This window comes from Prionailurus viverrinus, chromosome F2, assembly GCF_022837055.1.
Source record: "Prionailurus viverrinus isolate Anna chromosome F2, UM_Priviv_1.0, whole genome shotgun sequence".
Lineage (NCBI taxonomy): Eukaryota > Metazoa > Chordata > Mammalia > Carnivora > Felidae > Prionailurus > Prionailurus viverrinus.
Window position 1 is genome coordinate 28050472 of NC_062578.1, and position 23555 is coordinate 28074026.

General features: G+C 36.1%; 1 long non-coding RNA gene across 6 annotated transcripts in view; it reads left to right on the top strand.

The window, feature by feature from the left end:
• The window catches only part of LOC125156712 (uncharacterized), a 506607-nt gene that overhangs the window by 197094 nt on the left and 285958 nt on the right, over nt 1-23555 (top strand). For all 6 annotated transcript variants that reach the window (XR_007148738.1, XR_007148739.1, XR_007148734.1 and 3 more), the window contains one exon: nt 941-1185. This is a non-coding gene — a long non-coding RNA (uncharacterized LOC125156712). The remainder of the gene's footprint in view (nt 1-940; nt 1186-23555) is intronic.

The following is a 23555-nucleotide window of genomic DNA, read 5'->3' on the forward strand; positions in this document are numbered from 1 at the left end:
CAGTCAAGCTCTGCATGGGGCTCTCTGCTGTCGGCACAGAGCCACTTTGGATCCCTGCTTTGGATCCTCTGTCTCCACCTCTCTCTACCCCTTCCCTGCTTGCTCTCTCTCTCAAAATTAAACAAAAATTAAGATAATATATTTAAAAAGAAGAAGAATTTTAGCCATCGAACCTTGTAAGAGGCAGCTAATTCTCATCCAAAATTGGTGAAAGATAAAACTGAGGCAATTTTTGACAAATAAAGGTCAATTAAAATTCATTCTTATGGCGAGTTTCAAATTTAAAATAAGGCTGTCACCTCCATTATAAAAACTCTGAATGGATTAAAAAATCTTAGAACAATGGTCCAAATGAGGCTATAGTATCTAGGAGGCCTATTCATTTGAATAAAATGATTGAGAGAAAAGAGATTAAGCATGTGACTCTCCAACCAAAATCTGCAAGAATCAAGTATCTTATAATTAAGGCTGGAGGAAAAAGAAGGTTGGCGGTGATAAAATAACAAAGAAAGGTAATATGTCTAAGAAAGGATAACTAAAAATAATGGTACACATGGATCTGACTTAAATAGGGAAAAAATTTACAAAGTCTTAAAGAGAGTTATATTGCCAAATAGACCATAATTTTGACTAAATATTCTGTGACAAGAGTGAGTGTGATTGTAGGTATTCTGTCGTTGTTCCACTGTTGAATATTGAGTTGACATTTGCAGATAACTGTTTAGTCCATTGGTCTTCAGATAAAGAGGAGCTAGACACACTTGATGCTGAGTTTGGGTTTGATGCCAAGCCTGGATGGGGTCTGGGGTCATGGAATTGATTCCCTGGGGGAGAGGATAAATATTTCTTTTCTGAAGGATGGAGAGAAGGTGAGTATTTGGTAGACAGCATGTTCATTAATGCAATTTAGCAGTAGTATTTTTGTTTCTCTTCCTTCCAGGCATTCATTAACTTCTCAGGACTGGTAATCCTGACCCTGTAACTCAATGGAGCCATGTGACTAGTTTGGGCCAATGAGTTGTGAGGCAAAGATGAAGCATGAGAGTACCTGTCTGGCACAAGATTCTCCAGAGCTCTTCATCTCTGCCACTGGGACCAGCACTTTTCCAGAGAGTGAGCCCTTCAGTTTGGATTCAGAATAAGAACAATCCAGAACAAAGATCCACCTGGATTCATAATAGACAGGTAATATGAATGAGAAATTATCCTATAATGTTTTAACTCTCTGAGATTTGGGAAATAGCCTGTCACTGAAGCGTAACTTTTTCTCTGACTGATATAAAAATAGATGATTCTTGTGGGGAAGTAAGATTGGAGTAGAATATCCTTTCTGAAAAAAGTTACTTTTTCTCACTGTGTATTTAAAGTTGAGTCAAGAATTTACAGATTATGATTCTTTATGTATCATACAAATCTTTCTTCAGATTGTGACCCAATAGAATTAAAATTAGCTGTTTTCATTTCCTAGGTGAGTGTGGGATGGAGGTGGTTATAAAATTTTGTGAACAAAGTTGTTTATAAAACTGACCTTAGAAAGCGGCAGACTGTAGCCCTTATATTTCACTTTTATGTTTTGAATGAATATATCACTTGGTGAAATACTGTTAATTTGCCCCTGATGTTTCTTTTAAAGATGCTTCCCGTTTCAAGGTATAGTGCAATCAACATGGACATTTACATGGGCGTCCACACTGAATGAATATGATGTGGGCTGTTTGCCTATTACTTTTGTAGTAGCTCTATCCAAGAGACATTCATCCACATAGAGACAAAATAAAAGGGTGTCTCACAGTTAAAGCATTCCTCCTCCTCAGCTAGAGTATAGACAAAGTAGATTTCTATCTTATACAAGTGTTCTCTGAAATCATTACCATTGCTTTATCTCTATGAGACTTTAAGAGTCAAATTCTGGAAAGAAGATGTCCTTCTTTGCATTGGCTTCTTTAAGTCTCAAAGACTTGTTGGAATTCAGGACAGAATGAAGAGCATTTCAAATACTGCGTCTGTGGGCATGAGGAGGAAAAAAGGTTTTACTTCTCCATGAATTGTCATAGAAGGAAATGAAACTTGCTAAACACGTATCTGCTATAAAACTGTGATGACAGAAAAGAAAAAAGAGCACTTCTATTTTTTGGAACTTTATCATTGTAATTCTTCCATGAATACTATTAAACTGAGATCCCTGCAGAAATGGCATAATTGGTCAATATATTTATGGTGCAGTTGGCATAATTTTATAGAAATTATTTTGATTAGTGATGTGAAATATTTTAGTTGTTGCCTTTCTCCTCTTTTCTTCTCACAGTGTGTCTTAGCACACAACAAGCTCTAAAACCTGTGCAACCAGGGCATATGAATATAATATGACTGGGAATTTTGAAATGAAATTTGCAAGAGTTCAGCACTGACTTATCTAAACATTTATCCTATTAGTGTTTTCTGGGGTAACAATTAGAGGTATTAAAATTTCTAATAGCATTTGATAGACATTTGCATGTTTGGAATAGTAAATATGGTTGAACATTGCAAGTAATGCATCATATCCCTTAACATTAAATATTTGTAAAGGATTGTTATCTTGAATTTCTAATAGAGCACATAAAGCAGAAGTATTTTATTCTAACAAACACATTTTTCAGCATTAGGCACTTATGACTTCATAGTTTCAATAAGTAAACTAATATAATTTAAAATGAGAGAGATCTAAAAATTAAACATATCTATATATACTGAACTAAAGGAAGATCTACAATCTTAACAAAAATTTAAAAGCAAAGTCCCAATTAATGGATTAGTATCATACAATTCTTATGAAAGTAATATAATATATATTACATATTATACATTATACATACATTATATATTATATACAAATCTATATAGCTATAGATATATGTTTGTACATAAAAGGATCAAAGTAGTAGTTATCCAGGGGTGTATGCAGAGTCTTAACTTTTTTTAGGTTTTATTTGTCACTGAAAGCATGTAATATCTTTGTAATTTAAAAAAGGTAATAAAAAATACAAGCAACTGTAAAGAGAATAAGCAAAAAGGTCAAGTATGCCCTATTATGTTTGTGTCTGATAAGGTGTGTCTGCTTTTTTTCCTTTTATTCCTACTAAGTATAATTAAAATCATTAGTAGTGATATCAACCCAAATATAAATATCTAAGTTACAGTTTTTAATTCATTCTTATTATTCAGAACAAATTTACTTAAGTTCCATGTATGATATTTTTTGTAGTTTAAATAATTTAATGTTTAAAATAAGTTTAAAGATGCCCAGTTATACAGAGAATATATTGTCTTTGCCCCCTTAAGCCTTGCTAACATTTTTTATTTAACTTAGCCTTTCTGCAAATCATAAACAATTTTCATTTTTGCCTTTAGAAGAACAATTTGTGTTATGAATATTTTGGGAAGTCGCTCAGCTGCTTAGATAATAGTAATGGATTTTCCTCAGCAATTTTGCTTTTTGGAGTTTAATCATGCTCTAAAGCACAGTTAATTTGTGGATTAGAGCTTTTTGAACAACACAATTACCAACACAATTACAGAGTGCTGTGGAAATTATTTGCAAGGCAAAGAACAAGAAGGTCAGCACAAATGTTCCAGACAGTATCAGTGAAACAGACGTGGGGGATATGTGATCAGTAGCCACCAGACTGTTTACAAACTTCATGTTTTTTGTATTCACTTATTTGCAGAATCTTTGTTGAGTATCTACTGTTTCATGCACTGACTATGCTAGACCATAGCTTTAACCTGATGAGCCAATGTAAACATGTCTTTGCCTCACAGAACTTTTAAGAATGAACCAAATGTAGTAGAAGCTTTTTCACCTGACCCTTTTTTAACTGACACCCCTCATTCCCTGATACTTTCCATTACTCTATAAAACTTCATGGCTGAGGTAGCAGCCATGCTAAGCACTAGCAAGGAGTAGGCTGCTCACTAATATGCTCACTTTTTGTTCCTACACATTCTGTTGTGCCCTTATTACATCAGTTGCATTTGTTCTTAAACTTTTTTTATGCTATAGCTTTACTTGTGATTTTAATTATGTAATTCAATTAGTTATAGCCTGAATAAACATAATATGAATGCAAATAGAAAACCATTCCTTTGAACTTCAAGTAGGATGTTTTAGAAAGAATTGGTAAATGGCTATTACTTAGTTTCTATTATTGGAGATCAGAAAACATCCTTGAGCAAATGATACTTGAGTCAAGATGTGTAGGACAATGGGCCAACTCAGCGGAGGTAATATCAGGGACGTAAGTGGGAGACAAGCTTTCTGAAAAGAAGGAATAGCATGTGATACACTTCTATGCAGGAAAGTTTCTGTGACATCTTTGTAAGGCTAGTGAAATAAAGAGAGTGAAGGGACGAGGGATACAAAGTAATGAATTAGATTAGGAAGGGTCTAGATCATGTAGAACCTGGAGGGCCATAGCAAAGACTAGGGTCTTTGTCCTAGGGCTTTGGGAATCCTTTAAAGGGTACAATGTGATATGACTGGACTTGCCTGTAGAAAAGTGTGGTTTGGCTGTAGAATGCAGAACAGACTATGGAAAGAATGCATGTACAGCAATCAGTTAGTAATTTGCTAGAGGAGTCCAGGTAAGAAGTGAAAGACAAGGTTGGTGAGGTTGGAAGAGGTGGGCATATTCAAGAGGCTTAGGAGGATATGGATTTAGTTTCCTTACATCATGCACACACACATTCACCACCTCCACATGTATTAATATACCACATCTATAAAACAGTAATCAATATTTTCACTATTATATGCAAACATTTTCATCACAATTAAGCCATGTAGTATACTGTTCTTCCTTTTTTATCCCATCTTTTCATTTTCCATGGTGTTGTTAATCATTACTTTTTTGGGCTATTCGCTGAATGAATCTAATAACTAAAACTAATTCATTGTCAAAATCTTTGCCAGAGTTACGCAAACTTCCTCAATCACTTCAAAATGTATCAGCTGATTTATCAGTTTCAATATCTTATTTTGAATTTTTGTTTTGAAGCAATGTATTCTCCAGTAGCCCCTTAAGAAATGGTCTACAGGACTAATTGTTTAAAAACTTTCCATGTCGGTTGATACCTTTATTATAACTTCATGGTTGACATTTTGACTGGATATAGAATTATAAGTTGGAAATAGTTTGTGTTTTGGATGTAAAATTATAGCTTTAAAATTTTAAACACATTGGTCCTTGTTCTAGCTTACAATATTATAGACAAGAAATCTGATTTTTGGTACTCTTTTTTTTGTCTGGAACTTTTATTTTCTGCCCTAAAATTTCAAAAATAATTTGCCTTGGTGTGGGTATTTTTATTCTTGAATTTAAGGTATTTCATAGGCCCTTTGAGTATTTAAGTTCTAGGAGTTTACTTATTTTATGCCCTTTATACATTGTTTCCTTTGGATTTCTCTAGTCTCATCATTCGGGACTCCTATTCATCATAAAATTGTACTTCTATTTTGATTAATTTATTTTCTCATATCTTCTCTTTCTTTTTGGTCTGTTTCCTGGGATATTTACTCTATATTCTATATTCTATATGTATATTCTATATGTTTTATTGTATTTTATGTTTTTCTATTATATTTGTAATTTCCAGGAGCTCCTCCTTATTGCCTAAATATATGTTTTAAAAAATCAAGCATGCTGGGCACCTGGGTAGCTCAGTAGTTTAAGCAGCCTATTCTTTATTTCAGCTCAGGTCATGATCCCAGAGTTTGTGGGACTGAGCACTGCATTGGGCTGTGCACTGAGAGCCCGGGGCCTGCTTGCAATTCTCTCTTTCCCTCTCTCTCTGCCCCTCCCACTCTTGCACATACTCTCTCTCTCTCTCTTCCTCTCTCTCTCTCTCTCTCTCAAAATAAATAATAAATATTTAAAAAATCAACTATGCATATTTTTCATGTTTTTAGATATAATATATTGTCGTTATTTCTCTGAGACTATTAAAATTAGGTTTCTTTTCTTTCTTTCTTTGTTCTTTGAGGGAAGTTTTTTGCCCCCTGCATTAGCATTCTCTCTGCTTTAATATTTTTTTCTTTTCTTTTCTTTTCTTTTCTTTTCTTTTCTTTTCTTTTCTTTTCTTTTTAATTAGAGACCTTATGGTATATGACAATGCTTTCTGTGTCCTACTTATAATTAAGATGAAAGCATTTATGAGTTAGAAGCTATTTTGCAGAGCTAGGATTTGTGGGCTGGCAGCATTACTGTATGGCTATAGCTTGACAAAATGCTTTTTCATTGGGTAATTGTGGATTTTTTTTCTTTGGAGTCTGTCAATTCTCTCAAAATTAATCCTTCATTCTTTACTCTGGCATAGAGATTGATTAAGTCAGTTTAAAAAAATAAATTTAAAAAAATCATAAAAGCCTGTTTGTAGAGGTAGACCCAGGAATTGGGCATTTTAGTGACCAGACTTTCCATTTTCTGTCCCCCTTTATCAGAATCATTAGCCTGTCTCCTTTAAACAAAGTGCCTAAATCTCAAACTCTGTTTTAACGTCTCCACAAATCAAATAAACTCTCCTAATATTTTTCACAGGACTGCATGATGACACTCATTTGCCTTCATGAATACCTTCCTCCTTAAAAAAATAAAACAAAAATTATATTTTATGATTGTGTTTGTAAAGACAAATATAATCCAGGCTGAATGAAACTCACTTTTTAGCTCTGAATGTACAAGAAATTAAAACATTCTTATGGGTCTCCAAAAGAATTGTGGGCTTGTGACTGCTGTGCATAATACATAGGTTGGCTCAGGTTACCCACCTTCTTAAAATGGGGAAGGAAGTCTAGGTATCTAATTCTCACATTTTTATCAAAGCTTTCTACTAACCCTATTTTCAGCCCCACTCCCTACTGTACTCTAGTTTAGAACATTTCCTACTGGGGTACAGGGTAACCATTCTGAAACCAGTATACATAGAATCCATGGATTAGAGATGGATAAATCAATATGAGGTCATGTTTATCTTAGTATAGATACAAATGGATATGCATTAGAAATATTTATAGATATGTGCATATACATGGGTTAATATAAACACATATATTTTCTCTGTCAGCTGAAAGGTCTTAAAAGCAATGATATCCCAGTAGCAAAAAGTATGCTTAGCACCCACCTCTTAGTTTCTAATACCATTCTCCAAAAAAGAAACCAGGGCCTCATGGAGAAATGCTGATTTTAGGAATGTTGCAAAAAATATCCATACAAGATCATCCTGGAGCATCTTGCAGTGCTAGAAATTGAGGAAGAGTTCAAAAAACCCCACAAGATAGGGAAATATCAAAGGGACACAAAGCCAGATGTAAAAGCTTTGCTGTGTAAAGCTGGAAATATGTAAGCAAGAAAACAAATTAGTATTGAATTATAACCTAAAACATAAAATAAATATCCACAGGAACATACTGATGTAAATAAATGGAGAAGGAGAGACAAATCTTCCAAGCAGTAGAATTCCAAATATTTGATATAGGTAGTCCACCCTCAAGGAGAAAGAGCATATCTTGCCATTCCTTAAGTGTGAGTTGTGCACAGTAACTTTCTTCCCCAGAGTATAGCATAGAAGCAGCAAAAAGAGCAGAGTAACATACAGTGGAGAGATCTGACAAACCTTTTCAGAGATCTCACTACCTTTGTGAGGTGATCAAAGTCAACATCAACAGTGATAAGTCATGTTGATAGTATGTACTTTGACATGATGTGATGAAAATGTCATTTTACCTCTTGATCTTCCTCTCAAATCCTAAATCCTAATCTAATCCTGGAGAAATTATTGGACAAATCGTAATTGAAGGACAGTTTACAAAATACCCTACCAGTGCTCCTCAAAACTGTTAAAGGCATCAAAAAACAAAAAAAAGTCTGACAAACTATCATAGCTAAGACTAGCTTAAGGAGACCTGGCAACTAAATGTAATTTGGTATCCTGGATGGGATCCTAGAACACTAACAGTACATTAGGTAAAAACTAAGGGAACACTTGGGTGGCTCGGTTGGTTAAGCATCGGACTCTTGGTTTCTGTTCTGGTCATGATCTCATGGTTCATGGGTCAAGCCCTGTTTTGGGCTTTGCTCTGACAGCACACAGCCTGCTTGGGATTCTCTCTCCCCTCGTCTCTCTGCCCCTCTCCTTGCTTGTGTGTGCTCTCTCTCTCTCAAATAAAATAAAATAAAGTAAAATGAAATAAAATAAAATAACTAAGAAAATTGGAATAAAGTGTGGACTTTAGTTGATAATGTATCCACATCAGTTGAACATTGTGATAAATGTACTTTACTAATGAAAAGATGTTAATAAAGGGAAAATTGGCAATGGGGAGTGTGGGAAGTCTCGATACTATCTTCACAATATTTCTGTAAATTTAAATCTATTCTAAAATAAAAAAGTTTACTTAAAAAGTAAAAACAAAAAGTTAACATGAATTACTAGGTTACTAGGACATTTATTCCAGGACATTTAACCATGGTTAAATTGATGTGAAAGAATATGAGAAGATTTGGAAAATTATCTCTGAAAGAAGTTCATCAGGGGACCAGAGAAAGCACTGTTAAACATCTTTCCCTGTAAATATTAGCCTGGATTGATGTAGACAGATAAGTAGATAGGTAGATACTTATTTATATTATATATACATCTAGTTATATGTAGTTTCTATCTATTCTAAATGCTACTTCAAATAGGATAAAATGGGCAAAATTACATGTTTCAATTATGGTTTCTTTGCCACTCTCGGAATAGTACAAATTAGGTGATTTGTTGATTCAGGAAATTTTTTATTCATCTCTCATATACCAGGAATAGGGATTGTTGGTTATTTTATTAGCAAATGTCAAAATTTAAGGGCTGAGATTAGTCGTGAGTCTAATGGCTCATCTTTTGTGTTTTTTTAATGTTTATTTATTTCTTTTGAGAGAAAGAGAGAAAGAACACATGAGCATGTGGGGGGTGAAGGTGGGGGAGGCACAGAGAAACTCCTAAGCAAGCTCTGTGCTGTCAGCGCAGAGCTGATGTGGGGCTCTATCTCACGAACTGTGAGATCATGACCTGAGCTGAAATCAAGAGTCGGATGTGTAACTGATTGAGCCACTCAGATGCCCCTGTTTTGTTTTTTTGATAATCAGGGAAGGGTGAAAATTCAGGGTAGGATAAAACTAGGTCAGTCTCTCCATTCTACTTTCTGCTATTGTGTGTTTAGGGAAGGTGATTGTATTTTGACACATTTATTCTAAAATCAGCTGTCTCTTCCTTGGGCAGCATCTCTGCCAACAGCAAATATCCTTTCATGGCTCCAGCTGTGCTGGACAAGTCATTGATTCTGACTTATATAATGTGACCCTGGTTTCTGGGTGTAAGCTAAACCACACCTTCTCATCCAGGAGTGGCAATGGCTTCCTAATGGCTTATTTCTGGGTTAATGACCCCATAAGTTCTTACATCATCTATGCATCTATTTTACTGTAATAAAATATCTTTATTATTTCATTTTAATTTTTTCTTAAAGTTTATTTATTTACTTATTGAGAGAGAAAGAGAGAGAGAGAGCATGTGTGTAAGCAGGGGAGGGGCAGAGAGAGAGAGGGAGAGAGAGAGAATCCCAAGAAGGATCCCTGCTGTCAGCACAGAGCCCAACCTGAGGACTTGATCTTACCAACCGTGAGATTATGACCTGAGCGGAGATCAAAAGTCAGGCGCTTAAGTGACTGAGCCACCCAGGCACCCACAAATCTCTCTTTTAAACACTTAACAAGGTATTCTGTTTTTATTAGACCTTGATGAATATAGTGATTGATCACAAATGCTATCCTAATTAATGCATATCAGTAACTTCATCCTCTGCTGCCTAGGGTTGCTCTATTTTCATTTTATATTATTATATTATTAGTTATTATATTATTATCTTTATTGAATTGATAATCAGTGAAACAGAGGTGGAGCAGTAAGCATGTTGGAGCTCCAAATTGAGAGTTCCACTCAATATACAAGATTCCATGTTAATTGGAACACTAAATACTGTGGAAATTAAGAGAGAAATGTGTTGATGGACATTGTCTAGGCCTCTTGCCTATTGTGAATTCTAAACAAGGTATTTAATGTATTCAACCTGTTTTTTGGAAAGGTATTTCCGTAAGGAGGTAACTATTCTTTTTAGAATTCAAAAGAGGCTGTGGAAATGATGAGTGGGAGAGGAGAACAAGCAGATGGGAAGGATTAGAACATATTGTGCACGATTAGAAGTGTACTAAAGATGAACTGTCTTAATATGGTGGAAGAAGGGAGAGAGGATGTTAAGAATGTAGTCCAGGCATCTTGACTTCAGCTATCACAAATGTTCCAACATGCCCAGTGAGCAAGACAAAAGAGGCAGGCCATCTCTCTCTTTTTTTCTTTTTTTTATTCACAGTTTGATTGGTACTAACAATACCAGCGACATGACTCTGAAGATTAGAGGCACGTCCAACATATTAAAAAGTATTGTAATGCTAGTCTATGTTCTCATGACTAAAAAATGATAAATAGATTTAATTTAACATTATGAAAAAAGCAGTTTCAGCTGAAAATATTTTCTATGTTGAAGCCATATTTGCTCATTAAATGCAGACAAACAGGAGGAAGAAAAATCGTTCCTAGCACCATACACAGCTATTATTAATAATTTAGTGTTTTATCTATAGATAGTTCTAATCTTTTAAACATTTAACCTAGATGTCCTTGACTCTAACAACAAATAAGGTTACAATTTTTCTCTTTCTTTGAACTTTTCATTAAAATATATATAGGAGAAAGGTGAAAATAGTATACAGATCAGTGAATTTTCATCAATTGAGCACAACCATAACCCATAATCCTATCAAAAAAACAGGGTCTCAACAGAACCCCAGAAGCTTTGTTTATTTGTAGTTATCTACAACCTTCTTCCCCGGAAGGAGAACACTATTGTGATTTCTACATCCTAGATGGTCTTTGCCTATTCTTATACTTTATGTACATGAAATCACACTATGTATTCTTCTGCTTGACTTCTTTCATTCAGCATTATGTTTATTTGGTTTATTTATATTTTTGCAAGTAATTGTCCATTTTTCATTCTTTAAAATTTTTTTAATGTTTATTTATTTTTGAGAGTGAGAGAGACACAGCGTGAGTGGGGGAGGGGCAGAGAGAGAGGGAGACACAGAATGCAAAGCAGGCTCCAGGCTCCGAGCTGTCAGCACAGAGCCCAATGCAGGGCTTGAACTCCCGAACTGCAAGATCATGACCTGAGCCAGAGTCAGAAGCTCAACCGACTGAGCACTCAGGCACCTCTGTCGATTTTTCATTCTTATTGCTACAATCGGCTATGTGAATATACAATAATTACTTATCTATTCTATTGCTAATGGAGTTAGGATAGTTTTAGATTTGGGCTTATTTCACATAATGCTTTTATGGACATTCCAGTGCACATCTTTTAGTGAATACATGCACACATTTAGATCCTGCCAAACATTTTTCCACAGTAGTATACCAGTTTACACCCCCACCAGCAGCATATGAGGGTTTTGGTTTTGACATCCTGTCAACATTTGGTTTTTTCTGTTTTGTTTTATTTTGTTTTGTTTCCTTTTAGTCATTCTGGTGGGTGTGTATTGGCATCACATTGTGGTGTAATTTGCACTTCTTTGATGACTAACAGAGGAAATCATGATTTTTCATGATTTATGTTGGCCATTTGGATATCCTCTTTTGTGAATAGTCTATTCTAACCTTTTGCACATTTTTTTGTTATCTTATTCATTTGTAGTGTTCCTTATATATTTTAGAAATGGGAACACCAAGAGGAACCCAATAAGCCTTAGAATTCCATATATTGTCCTTGCTCCTATTATTTATCAGAATTCTAGTTCTTTGTGAAAATCAGAGCCAATTATGATAGCTCCTTTCATTGACTGCTTGTTTTCTGGCATAAAAAATTCAGAATGACCACATGGTCATAGCTTTAAGTTTAGCAGAACACTTACTGCATCCATGATGGAAGCATTAGCTGCCATTTCCACCTTGCACCCACTTCCAGTATTTCAGGACCTCTATTCCCACGAAGGCTAAAGTTGCAGGAATAGAAAGCACAAATGTCCCACATGAGTTCTTGAGAGTGATGGTGAGAGGATAAAACTGTGTGTTTAGTTATCAATTACACAATACCATATAAAGACCATTGGCTTCAGATATATCCACATCACGGAGGGTGGTGATTATAACTGGCAGAATGCTGTCCCCAAACTGAAACTGTAGCTGAACCTCTAAGAGTCTGTTATAGTGCTCTATCAGGCTGACTATATGAATTATGAGTTTGGTAGAAACAGTAAGTCCTCTGATCTGTACCCATGTTTGCATCTCTTTAGGTGTAAGATGGGATCCTTAATCTGATGCATTCATATTATTTGGACATCTCATGTTGATCGGTTGGGCACATCAGGCCCTCTGTAAACCCTCGGATAGTGGTGTTAGCATAAACCCATATTTAAGATCTGTCTCCTGCGCGTGCTGTCTCTCTCCCTCTCCATGCTTTTGGCCCATTTATGGCTTCCATCCCAAGATTTGATAAGTCTGAAAACAGAGGTTAGCTGACTTCCATTGAATGAGACATCTTTTCTACCTGGTTGTTTATTGTCTCTTCTCTAGTCATTGATATGAGAAACAAAGTTCTGCACATTTTGTGCCCACTCTCATCTCTATATTCACACACATTTTCCCCAGATATGGTCATGTCTCTGACCTTCCAGTCTTGTTATTTTGATCCTTTCCCAATGAATAGTATTGGGGTGGGTAAACTTGTTATATAAAGAACCAGATAATAAGTCTTTGCAGGCCATAATAGTTCCTCCTGCAGCTACCTAGCCTCTCCCATTGTAGCCAAAAGCACTTATAGGCAATATGTAAACACATGAGTGTGGCTGTGTTCCAATAAAACTTTATTTATAAAACAGACATCAGGTTGTATTTGGCCCACAGGCTATGGTTTACAGACCCAGAACTACACTATTGGGTACTGCCCAAGAATCAGTGTGTACTCCTACCTCAGGGCCCCTTCTCTCTCCATATAAAAGAGATACCAAATATACTGCTCAAAATTCTGTGTACTTGGAGGGTTGCCTCTTACTATGGACAGTCTTTGAGTGAGCCTGTAGTCTTCCTCATTCCACTTTCAGCTTATACCTACACACATATTTGACCCATCTGTGAACTATACCCCAAATTGCACTGTTCCATCAGCTGGCCTTGTAGAAGATAACCTAAAAGGCCTTAAATATGAAGCTGATAGAGAAGTATGTGAATGCAGGAGATAGGTGACTAAGGGGTCTTGGCCACATATTTGTGTTGGTTATTTGATCCATTGAGACCATCCTGGGCTTGATTCAAAATGTACCATTATCACAAGTTGCTACTTTGCTCACCTGGCATTGTACCTTGATGGACTTGACAATATCTAGTTACTAATTAGAAACTCTGGTCATATAGTCACTTGATGCCCATGTACTTTACTCTTTATTTGGGTCTAGTTACACTAATGCATCTGGTTTTCAAATGACAAATAGTTTCCTGTTCTTTCATGTTTTTGCTCAGGAAACCCAGAGCCTTAACTTTGACTCTTTTGTTGAGGCTTCTCAGACAGGGCACAAATTGTTCTTATCCACCATGGATACTTTCAGTAGCATTGGATCTAATGGTCACATTGCCCAAGAAGCAGGGCAATTTGTACCATACTCTGAGTATGCTGCAGAATCCTTGCTTGGTCTGGACCCCATTCAACTTGGCATCCTTGAGAGCCACCTGATAATTAGGGCAATATTTCTGAGGCAGTTTGTACTATCTCACAAATTCAAGGAATCCTACTAGATGCTATTCTTCCTTCTTAGTGGTAGATGATACAACATGCTAGATACAACATGTTTAACTTAGAAAGGATATTCTGGATATGCTTGACCACTGGACTCCTAAAAACTTACTGCCTTGGTAGGCTTCGGGAACTTTGTAGGATATATTCCAATCCCTGCAAATATGTGTTTCAGCAGTATATCCAGAGTATTTTCTACTTCTTGATTACCTTATACAATTATACAACATCATCAACATACAGGACCAGCAGGATATTTCATGGAATATCAAGGCAATGAAGTTCTTCTTCAGACTATATTATAACAGAGAGCACATGTAAATACAGACTTGGGGCGATATACTGAATGTGTACTGCTATCTTTTCTGGGTGAATATGAATTGTTTTGTATTTCTTTAATGATGGGAATTGAAAAGAATGCAAACATAAGATCAACTGCCACGTGCCAAATGCAAGAGACTGTGTTTATCTACTTAGTAAAGATCATACAGCAGCCTAGGACCTCCAATAGGGAGCTCTCAGCCCACTGTCATTTGCCAGGATTTCTTTTAACATTATTTTTCTTACCTAGTTGTTGCTATTATATAAGGATTCCATATGTTTTTCTAAAATTATTTTTAATATAGATACTTCACTGAACTCTTCTATTAACCTTTTAGATTTTCAATTAATTCCTGTGAATTTTTAGATATCCCATGTTATCTTTTGTTATCTTTTGCCAATGATATCTTATCTCTTCCTTTCCTGTGTGTATCCTGTTTTATGTTTTATAATATTTGCAGAAGTACTAAAACATTGGTGAATAATGGTAATTGTACATGCCTTTGTATCATTCTGAACTTTAAAGGAAGTAATATTTCACCAGTAAGTATGATATTGGCTCTTGATTTAAAATAGACACTCTATTTCGGATTGATACAGTATAATTTTATGTATAACTATGAGGAAGTTCAATAGAAGAAAACTAATTTGGGGATTTAATCCCTTTCAGGGAAATTTTTGTTATTTATTACATTTTTGAAGTAATGGTATATCATAGGAAAAGATTTCCCAGTATTGAGCCAACTTACCCTTCTTGAGATAAATTATACTGTGCCAATGGTGCATTATTCTTTCAAAACTACCATTAAATGGTATTCGTTAACATTGTATTCAGGAATTTGTCTCAATAGCGTAAGTATGCTTGACCTTTTTTGATTTTCTGTTTTTTGGTGTAGAATATATTTAACTCTATTCTCAAAACATGTATATAGCATGTGCATTACCTACACTTTGAAAGAATTTATTAATAAAACACCTTGGGTTTTAGAACGTTTGAGAACTTATCAGAGTATATCTTATGTACATTTCTATTCTAATACAATAAATGCTGTTAATTTCAATAAAATTATACTTCTAGACTTTGAAATATATTCATAGGTCTTAGAATTTTTAAAAAATTCTTAAAGTTTGTTAAACTTAAAAAAAAATCAGAGAATTTGATGGTCAGCTGTTCTGAGTTTATTTGTATTTTAGTTTCTCCCTTGATAGAATTTTCAGTTTGTTGTTTTCTATGAACTATTTCTTAAGTTAATCAATTTCATTTGTTTTTTATTGAATTCTTGTGTTTATTGTCTTATGATTTTTCCTAATTGTTTCTATTTGAGTATAGTTGACACACAGTGTTCCAGCTGTACATAATGGTGGTTCAATATCTCTATACATTATTCTGTGTTCACCACAAGTGTAGGTACCATTTGTCACCATACAACACTCTTACAAGGTCATTGACAGTACTCCCTACACCGTGACTTTCATTCCTGTAACTTATTCATTTTATAACTGGAAGCCTATATCTCCCACTCTCCTCCACCCATTTTTTTCATCCTCCTATCCCCCTCCCCTCTAGCAACCATCAGCTTATTCTATTAATAGGTCTAATTCTGCTTTTTCTTTGTGTTTGTTTTGTTTTTTAGACTCTACATATGAGTGAAATCATATGGTATTTGTCTTTCCCAGTCTGAATTATTTCACTTAGCATAATTGCCTCTTCATCCAACCATGTTGTCACAAATGGCAAGATTTCATCCTTCTTTATGGCTGCATAATATTTGTGTGTGTGCGTGCGTGTGTGTGTGTGTGTGTGTGTACATATATCTTCTTTATCCATTCATCTACCAATGGACACTTAGGTTGCTTCCATATTTTGGTAATTGTAAATAATGCTGCAGTAAACATAGGGCTGCACATATCTTTTCAAATTAGTGTTTTTGTCTTCTTGGGGTAAATACCCCATAGTGGAATTATTGGAGCTTATGCTTTCATGGAACTTTTTAAGTTACTCCTCTTATTAAACTCTAGATTTTATTGCTTTTTTCCATTTAAGTACTGAACATATACAAAGATGCATAGTTTCTCCCCATCTCCTATGCATAATATATAGACAACTAAAATGTATGAACTTCCACACTGAATTAATTTTCTCTTTTGCCCCCAAGTGAATGGCACACCTGAATTACGTTTAGTCTTAACAACCACTGCATGAGTAAGCATAACTGTCCTTTTTATACATGGGAAAACTGAGGCTGAAAAAGGTTAAATGACTTATTTGAATTCATTCATCTTGTAAGCTAGAATGTGTAGCATGCATGTGTCTATCTAAATATTTGCCTCAAGAAATAAATCGCTCCTTTCATCAGCTTTAGTATCTATTATAAATGCGTTTTGTTCTCTGATATTAAATACTTTTGCACCTCAATTGCTTATTCAATTATAAGTGAATTCTATATTTAATAATTTTCTAGGCTCTAACAATCTTAAGCAATTAAAAAGTTACAAATAAGTGGGATGGAAAACAATTAAGTCTGAGTCTTCAAATAGGGAGAAAACATTGCCTGAGGATTCATAGCTCCAGGCCTTGGGGAGAATTAATTGCTTTTGAGAAATTCAACTTCCCTTGTTCTGAACTACTATTTTGAGGAAAACCAGTAAGGAAACTTCAGATAAATAATTTTTAAAACAGAACTGAAAGAATCACAATACAAAGGGCTCGATTTATTATTATATTATTTGTTGTCCTGATATCAAGTATACATCTACTTGGTTGATTGGAAGCATATGCTTTCACAAATTCAACATGAATTGTGATACCAGAAAGTTTTTTTAAAATGAAAGTGTCTGCTTGTATGATTATTTCTTAGTATATATTATTCAGTAGAAGTATAGAAATATTTGTATGGGATAATATGGTCATTTTTACTTGAAACATGATAAATGCAAAAGTGAATGGTGAAATTTTAGATAATGATAAAATAAATGATGAAAGTCAACATATTTGACATTTCACCTTTTTTTTAAACATATGTATTCAGGATATTACCTAACGCAACTCTCCAAACTTCATTTTTTATGTTAGATTAAGGATATATCGAATTGTGTGAAATACTCCTGGCTTTCTCTCTTCCCCGACTCCGTTGTTTCCCGCTTGCCCTGGCAATATCATAGAGGCCTTGAGCCTTGTTTCTTTCCCAGAGATATTCTGGCTAGAAGGGAATAGAAAAAAATTGAAAAGTGATGTTGCTGTGCAGAGAGGAGCCTCCTCCACACTTTTTCAGAGGGGAATGAGGAAAGCAGAGGAGAAAATCTTTAATCTGTCTAATTGCTAATGAGCAAAATCTTTCCTCTTGTCCAAGAGGTCATGTTTTTTGAGCTCTTCTCATTTGGAAATGTCACGGTACATTTCAATGTCGGTTGATCTGTTGAAGTGGCTTGGATAGCAACCAAAAACACCCACTGGACACTGTGCCTGTTCCCCAGAGAGGTATTTGTGGTCTTGGGAATGCTCACCATCTGCAGCCTAGAAATGTCAGTCTTCTAATGACTGAGGGAGGTCTGCAGCAACTCCCCAAACTTCTACTCGAAGCAAGAAGGGTGTGCTACATTGATTGATAGAAACATAGGGCCTATTGGCACCTGCACATCCTATGTGTTAATCCAGCCAAGGGACATATGCATGAATACGTAGGCTTTATCCTGTCTGGTTCCAGGAAAGAATGGGCAGGAGGGAAGAACCCACTGGGCTGAATTAGAAACACATCCTCCACATGTCCTCTGCTATGCTCTCTGTGATTACTTCCGTGGAAAATAGTCATGGAAATATGAAAGTCATAACAAACATTTCCCAATCGGCACTCTTTTCCCTTCCTCTTAAGCTTTTGTCCATTGGGGAGAAAAATGTTTCTTGGTTTTTCAGAAATTGCATACTTCTCTCTGCAGAAGGCAAATTCCAGGAGAATAAGAAGTAACCCTTTTTTGTTCATAGCGTCCAATAGGGCTAGAGGTTACCATAATATAAATAATTCAACCCTAAATTCTTGGAAACTGAATTCTGATACCTCTTAGAGATTTACAATCACATTTCATTCAGTGAGGAGATGAATAGTAATTAAGAGAGTATAAATCTGAGCATCAGACCTGGGTCTTACTTTAACCCTACCACTTATGTGCTATGTGTCTTAACTTTTCTAAGCCTCAATTTTCTGAGTATAAATGAAAATTACAACTGGTACTTTGAAGATGAAATGAGATTTTATATAAACTTTATTAGGTCATGCATTCAACATTTATATGTTAATGCCCATTAAGTGCCAAGCATTTGTCTCACCGCCTGGGGTATACCAATGAGCAACACAATCCCAAATGGTACTCGCATCATTCTCACTATCTAGCACAGTTTTGTACATCAATTAAGCCCATATTAGTCAGAACTACTTCAATTGTAAGTGGCATACAGTGATCATCAACTAACTCAGGCAAAAATTGGGGTAATTATTAGATCATTGTGGAGAGATAAGAAGGATTGTCCAATTTATGACCCGGGAATCTCAGATTGTCTGGCCACAAACAAGTGGGATCGTGCTCAAATTCAGCTTTCCAGTGGATGGTTGATGGGCCGGATTCCTTTTTTTACAGCTTAAATTCAATCTTCCTATAAAGTTGATAGATGTTAGCACACCGTAGAAAGCTGGCCTTGGGCTGCTAGGCTCCTGAGCCTTTAATATTTATTCTCTATACAAGACTATTCCCATGCCTGCAAGAAGTCAGCATTCTTCTCCTGGAGAAGAGATCTTCAATGCCCAGTACCACCACAGCCTCTATCCACATTTCCATTGGATGATAAGAGAATAATGGGTCACGTGCCTCCTCTTGTAAACTACTTTCAAGTTTTTCCAATTAAACATCCCCTCCCAAAGCACATGATGATGTAGTATTAACCTCCACCACATTTACACCACCAACTTACCACATTTACAATAACCCACCCACAGAAAGGGCAGGTCTAGAGTCAGCCTCATGCATGGCTGGATGCAGGGCCACTATTTTTTTCTCATGATTGCATTATTTTCTCATATTACTTCTCTCTGTCTCTTAATTTCATCTTCCAAGGCTCCAGATGCCTACTTGAGTCTGAAACATTGACTGTAAGCAACACCAAGCTTATATCACTAGAACTTTATATCAAAACGTGAGAATAGGGTCCTTTCCCATTATTCTCATTTCAATGAAAAGTTGTGAAAAGGTACTGAGACCAAACTTGGGTTATATGCCCATACCTGGATCTATACTTCTTTAGGTCCTCACTCAACAAATGCTGAGTGCCTATCATATCCAGATGTTGTGCTAGGACCTGGATATACAGATACAAATAATTAGGGTTGCTCTCCTCAAGTAACCCCTGTCTTACTGGAAAAAGGGATGGTGCCATTTATTGAGTATCAATATGCTGGGCCATCTCAATTATTATTGCTAACCTTAAAGAGTTCTTGGAATAGCTTTATTATCACCTTTTAATAGAAGAATAAAGTGTGGTTTTGAATGAATCCATTATTAGTAGCTATTTACTGAGTACCTATTATGTACTAGGTGAGGTTCTTAGCTGTGGTGATCAGAGGTAAACAGAGATTAAGTAACTTACTTCAGTTGTTATATTTAGTTCTTTTTCACTTAACCCTTCCTAATGCCCTGGTTTTTGTTGTTACTTGGAATTAAAATAATTAACCATTCTATCCAACATTAAAATGCGGTTGCTGTGGAAACATTAGAGCAAATGGCAGAGCTATGATTTGAACCCTGATTTATTTGGTTTAGCCACACTGTGAGTCCTATTATCATCTGTCCTCCAGAAGGGCTCTAATAAAAGTCATTCATACCATGTACATGACTGATAACTTTCTGCTAACGTCTTTTGAAACACACCTTAAGTCATCACGGGAAAAAAAACTATTTGACTAAAGATCTGAGGCAAGCTTTTTTCACTATGAATATCAGTTCAAAGTAGCCATTCTTAGTACAATATATTATCTCTTTTGTTTTAACTAATTCAAGGTCATTTTGAAGCTGAGATAGAAATTCACTTCCCTGGGATTTCACTACCAAATCATGACGCTCCCCACGCCAGCTCCTGTATAGGACCTTGTGCTTAAATATATAACAGTGGGGAGAGGTCTAAGTGGAACAGTAGGGAGGTTTCAATCCTTTTTTATCAGGGAAGGGGAGTAGCAAGATGAAAGACTTAATTAAAGGATTACAAAAAGATTTTTTTCAGTGGGTTTTATCACAGGATATGGCATTGGGATAAGAATAAAGAAGCAGTATAACTATGACCTAACAAAGAAAAATCTATTTAACCTCAGGTTCAGCACAAAGATACCTTTTCAGAGGATGTGATTATAAGTAAGATATATATACATATATATGTATATATATTTGTCCAATTGTCTAGTATCAATTTCAAGGGCTCAAGCTGTCCAAATCACTTTTTTGGAACACTAGGGTGGATATAAATAAATGAATCAAATATGACACAAGGATTAAACAAGAGCTTCTTGGCAGGTTTATGAAAACATTTAGGTGCCATTTTCCTTTCATACCCTCTTCAATTCAAAAACAGCACAGAATTGCACATGCTAATATGTCATGCTGTGTGCTCTTATATTGGCATTGAGTCTTTCGATACCTTCAGAAAACAAAAATCCCAGAACTCTGCTGTTTCCATGGCAACTGCATTTTAAGAAGGTGAAGTTTCCAGTTTGATAGAGCTGAAAGGCTATTAACATCAGGTCTCAATGACACTAAAACCATAGTGTAGGGAGGAGTCAATACACCACAGAGACTTAGCTTGACCCCACCCAGCATTCATTTTGCTGGGGGGTTAAGATTTTTAAAAAACAATAAAAATTATTAAAATGGTAATTATTCTATAATCCAATATCACGTAACCCTAGCACAAATATATAGACTGAAATTCTAGTGTAATGCCAAACTTGAGGAAATATTAGAATCAGAACCAAAATCCTTTCCTAAGGAATTGCATTGCATCAGATCTCATAGTGGTTTTATAAAAAGCAAAAATATGCATGATTAATGCTCCCTTCCCTTATGTGCTCCAAACTCCACAAAGACTTTTAGCTAAAGTTTGAATGTAGAAACTCAAAGAAGCAGAAATATACTCTAAAAGAGAAGTATTCTCTGGTCCAGGAAAAGAAAAAGACATTTCAGTTGAACACAATGTATTAGTTTGCTAGGGCTGCTTGTAACAAACATGGCAAACTGAGTGGCTTAAACAGCAGACATTTATTGTCTCACGTTGTGGAGGCTAGGAAGTCCCAGATCAAGGTATCAGTAGGGTCGGTTCTTTTTGACAGCTGTGACAGAGAATCTGTTTCATGTCTCTCTTGTAGTTCTGGTGGTTTGCTGGCAACTTTTGGCATTCCTTGGCTCATGGACATATCACCCTGATCTCTGTCTTTTGTTCACATGGAATTCAGTGTGTGTGTGTGTGTACTTAGATGTGCATGTGCATACCTGTGCCCCAGGACACCAGTCATATAGGATCAAGAGCCCACCTCTAATCCTGGAGTAAAAGTCTGAACGCTTCTTCCTGATGCATCTTGGTATTGGAGTAGCCAACGTAAATACAACACTGTCAAGCACTGGGTGGAATCAGGCTTTACTCTTCCTAGAAGAGACAGAGCAAGATGAGCTTCAGTAGTGGGTATGGGTCCCCTGTGGCCAGAAACTCCCTCCCACCAGCCCCATGTGACCTGTACACAACTATCCTGTAACAGGCTCCCGTACTACCACAAAAGGACCCCGTCCCCTCCTTGAAGGGGACAGATAATGTAGAAGGGTTGGCTAGGTGCATGTGACACACGCTTAAGCAGAACAAGGAAATACACGTTGAGTCTGAAATAGGGAGATAGTTTCCCACAAAATGATAAGCACAGCACAGTCTATGTGGGCTCTTTTTTTTTTTCTATTTAAAATGTGATCATTTAAAAATACAAACTGTTCTTAGCTCACAATCTGTTTAGAAAAAAGAAAACCACAGGTGGTTTAAAGACCTCTGATTTATAAGGTAGCAGGTCATCCATAGAAAACCTAATGTAACTTTCTGAGTTAAATTGACCTATTACAATGGATCATAAAACAATGTATTATGAGGGAATTTACAATGTGTCCAAGACTGAACTGTAGATCAGAGTTGGATCCCAGAACTCCAAGCAGAAAACAGAAGTCACAGGTTGAACTATGGCACAAGAAGCTTTCTATTGGAGCTGAGACCCAGGACAATTTGCTTTTGGGAAATTCAGAGGCACCACGCCATGGAGGCACTTGCAGGAAGTAGAGTTCTCTTGATGGGATCAGTGCCCTTATAAGAGAGTGTGCTTGCTCTCTCACTGTTCTCTGATATGTAAGAATACAAAGAGAAGACAGCCATCTGCAAACAGGGAGAAAGCCCTCACTAAACACTGCGTATGCTGTCACCTTGATCTTGGATTTGCAGTCTCTAGAAGTGTGAGAAATAAATGTTTGTTGTTTCAGCCACCCAGTATGTGATCGTTTGTTATAGCAGCCTGAGCTGACTCAGACAACTAACTATCTCTATCTCACTATCCACCTTCAAAATAGCTGTCATCCTCAGCCATGCTGCAATAAAGCCAGTTAGTGTTTTGCTGTGGGTAATTAAGTGAACTGAAATGAAAACAGTTGAAGGTCTTATTTCAAAAGCACTCCAAAGTTTTAGAAAACACTAGCCATACCTCCACTTAATAACTCTGTTTGTGAAAGGAAGCATAAAAACCTGGATTAGTAGAGATTTCAGTCATTATTATTATTATTTATTTGGAATTTTGGGGGCATGAGGGTGTACACAGTCAACTTTGCAGATACAGGTATATAGCTGCCTCCAGTGACAGGGATCTGTTCTTCCCATGCCACCTGGTGCCAGCATTGACATAGTGCACTACCCTGCCCCCATTACAACCCGATCCTTTCTGATAGTTATGTGGCATGGGGTGGGAGGCAGCGTGAGACGGAGGCAAAGAGGCAGCATTGATTGCAGAACTTGGTACCAGATGGACTATCAATACATTTTTCTTTATGATGATAAAGATCATCAACAACATTTGTAGCTCATCGAATGGCACCATTTCCCAAAGTGGGTACTAGAAAACACACTCACTTTACTTTTCTGTTACCTAATGTTTTAGAAACTTATTTGGCCACAGATTTTTTTTTCCCATCAAGAATTATCAAAATCATACAGGGCACATATGAGGAAATATTGAATAACTAAAAACCATAGCTCATCAATTGCCAAGGC